Source organism: Podarcis filfolensis (genome assembly GCF_964270895.1).
Source record: "Podarcis filfolensis genome assembly, chromosome: 8".
Taxonomy (NCBI): domain Eukaryota; kingdom Metazoa; phylum Chordata; class Lepidosauria; order Squamata; family Lacertidae; genus Podarcis; species Podarcis filfolensis.
In genome coordinates, this window is record NC_139611.1 from 34,160,263 (window position 1) to 34,163,257 (window position 2,995).

Here is a 2,995-nt window from a genome sequence, read left to right on the forward strand (position 1 = left end):
CTATAATATCAGCAAGGAGGCCAAGCTGTAATTTCTTTCCCCCCTACTCTCTCCTTTTTCTGATCTCCTTGCCAGAGAACTCTAGAATTTCTACCTTTCTCCCCCTCCATTTTGTTCCCTTTTGAAATATGACACGTAGAAGAGACTCCATGGTTGCTGGCTGAAGAAAGGATTGGGAGCCTGGCCATTGGGTAAGGCTTACATCCCAGGTCTAGTTTAGGTCAGCATGGACATTACTTAGTAGGGATCTAAAGAATGATTCTGACATTTCCTTAGCAATGATTAAGTCCATGGGTGGTTTATTTTGGGGGAAGGGAGGAGATTATGTGTTTCCTTTCATGCATATCAAGACCGCATGGTCTTGCATGCCTAAAACCACCCTACATAATTATCATGGTTCCATAGCCAAATGGAGATTGGTGTCTGGAGAAACGGTTTGTAGCACGTTTCTGGATTGTGACGTATTCATTCCAGGAGTGTCGCCAGTAGTCCAGAGCACCACGTTTGCTTTTGTTTTGCTACTGGAAAGATTTTTACTCCCCCCGCCACCTCGCCCTTTCCATCAAATTGAAGTTTGAGGCAGTTTGCATAATTTTAAAAAGGATAGTTGTTTTGTAAAATGCATTATAGATACATATCAAGAATGGTAGCATTAGATGACTGATGGAGAACCTGCTGTTGGACTGCAACTCCCATCATTCCTGCTCAATAACCACCCTGCCTGAGGCTGGTGGGAGCTGGAGTCCAGCATCATTGGGTGTGGGTGGGTGTGGGTACAGGTTCCCCAACTCTGCACTAGATAGTGCAAATGGCCCACTGTCTACTCAGAAATGCTCCCTTTAGTTCAATCAGACTTACTCCTAGGTGTGTTAAACCAGCAGCAGCCCATCATTAAACCCCACCAAAGCATATAATAAATAAAGCAGTTTTCACCTGGCATCTAAAAAGATATCAGATAAGGTGACAGGCAAATCAGGGTGAGGACCTGTAGTCAGGGAGCTACAATGGAAAATACCTAGCAGCTACCAACTTAATATCTAATGATGGGGCATCTGAATCAAAGTCTCAGACGTTACGGGCTTGGGCATTCTATACTTTATTCATTCATTCATTTAATGTATTATGTGCCCTTCACCCTAAGATCCAAGTACAGGTTACAACATTAAAACACAACAGCACAATATTAAAAACAGTTTAAATCAAGTTGCCCACAACTAAAAAAATTTCCATGACCTAAATTCTTTTCTTAAGTTTTTGAAAAGCTGGTCATAATTTATATGGACAGCTGATTAATTTCAGCAGTAACTATTAAACCTAAGTATTTAAACTCACCACACAATAACTTGAAGCCTGAATACAGCCAAACACACTCCTGATGTGGTACAATGATGGGCAATATAACCAATTTATTGTAATTTATTTTCAAGCCTTCTATTTTTGAAAAGGAATTTAAACTCTTGCATTCTGAAGCATTAACAAATATCATCTGCAAAAAGATTAAGTTGGTGCTCCTTCAACCATAATATCCTCAATACCTTTTGAGACCTCAAATTTATTGCTAGAACCTCTATTGCCACTGCAAAAAGGAGCGATAGAAGGCAGCCCTGTTTAGTTCCTCTATTAATAACAATACTATCTGCATGCTCTCCTTTAATTGTTATTCTTGTTGATGATGGTTAAATTAGATTTATCAGATGGAGGAATTTATCACCGAAATGCATCTTAGTCAGAAGTTTTTGGAGGTACCTCCATTCCACACCGTCAAATGCTTTAAAAGCAGCCAAAGAAAGTAACATAATAGGTGAATTAGTATGATGGGCAATAGATTATATTAAGAACTCTACAAGCTGTCATTGGCTATGTTTCTGTTAGGAATAAACTCTGTCTGATCTGGGGCTATATAATTGCCTCTATAAGTACAGTCATGCCTTGGAAGCCGAACGGCTTGCGAGTCGAACGTTTTGGTTCCCGAACACCGCAAACCTGGAAGTGAGTGTTCCAGTTTGTGAATGTTCTTTAGAAGCCAAACGTCCGACATGGCTTCCACAGCTTCCAATTGGCTGCAAGTCTCTGAACCATTACCAAGGAAAGTAATTTAGCACCTACATTAATTAGAGCTATAGGGCAGTATGACCCAACCTCCATCAAATCAGTATTGGTTTTTCGCAGTAGCACAGTTCTTGAAGATTTCCCCAACCAGAATATTGTTAAATACAGGTGACTCCCCACTTACATAGGGGTTACATTCCAGGCCTCTGTGCACATAAGTGAAATCATGTGGAGTAGGGAGAGCCCTCTAAACACCCTTTAAACGCCCTCTCTGCCACTCTCTCTTCAGTCCATATAAAAAATACTGTATCCAAAAATATCTACAGCTAGAATTGAAGCTCTGGGGCCACCAGGAGGCTGGAAGACATACAAGAAGGCAGCTCTTGCTGCTGCGCTACCCCACACATCCGTTGTTGGGTGGGAAGGCTGAGCAGCATAAGCAAATCCCTGCTGTGCCTCTGATCTCTTTAAGGCTTTGTCTGCCCTCACTGACATGCCCTTCAGGCTCCGGGAAGGTGTCCTCGCAAGCCACAAGGACTCTCCAGCTCTCTCCCATTTCCGGGTTTGAATTGAATTATTTCCTGGTGCCGCACATATACATGGTTGCCCACAAATAGAATGTGCATAAAGGGGGGGGAGGCTTGTAGTCAAGTCAATTAGGGTAGTAAATAATCACAAAAGGCCTTATAAAAATCCACAGAAAACCCACGGCCCTGGAGAGTTACCCTTTTAAAGTCTGTTGATAGCATCACACACTTCCTCCTCAGAGACAGCCCTGTTCAAAAAGTTCTTCCACTGAGATTAGAAGAGCAGTCTGAGTAAGATATGAGTTGATGGCCTCTGCAGATGATGAATTATAGGAATATAGTTGTTTGAAAAGTTAAATAAATTATTTGCTAATTGAAGGATTACTGTATAACAAAACACCTTGAGATGATTGAATACA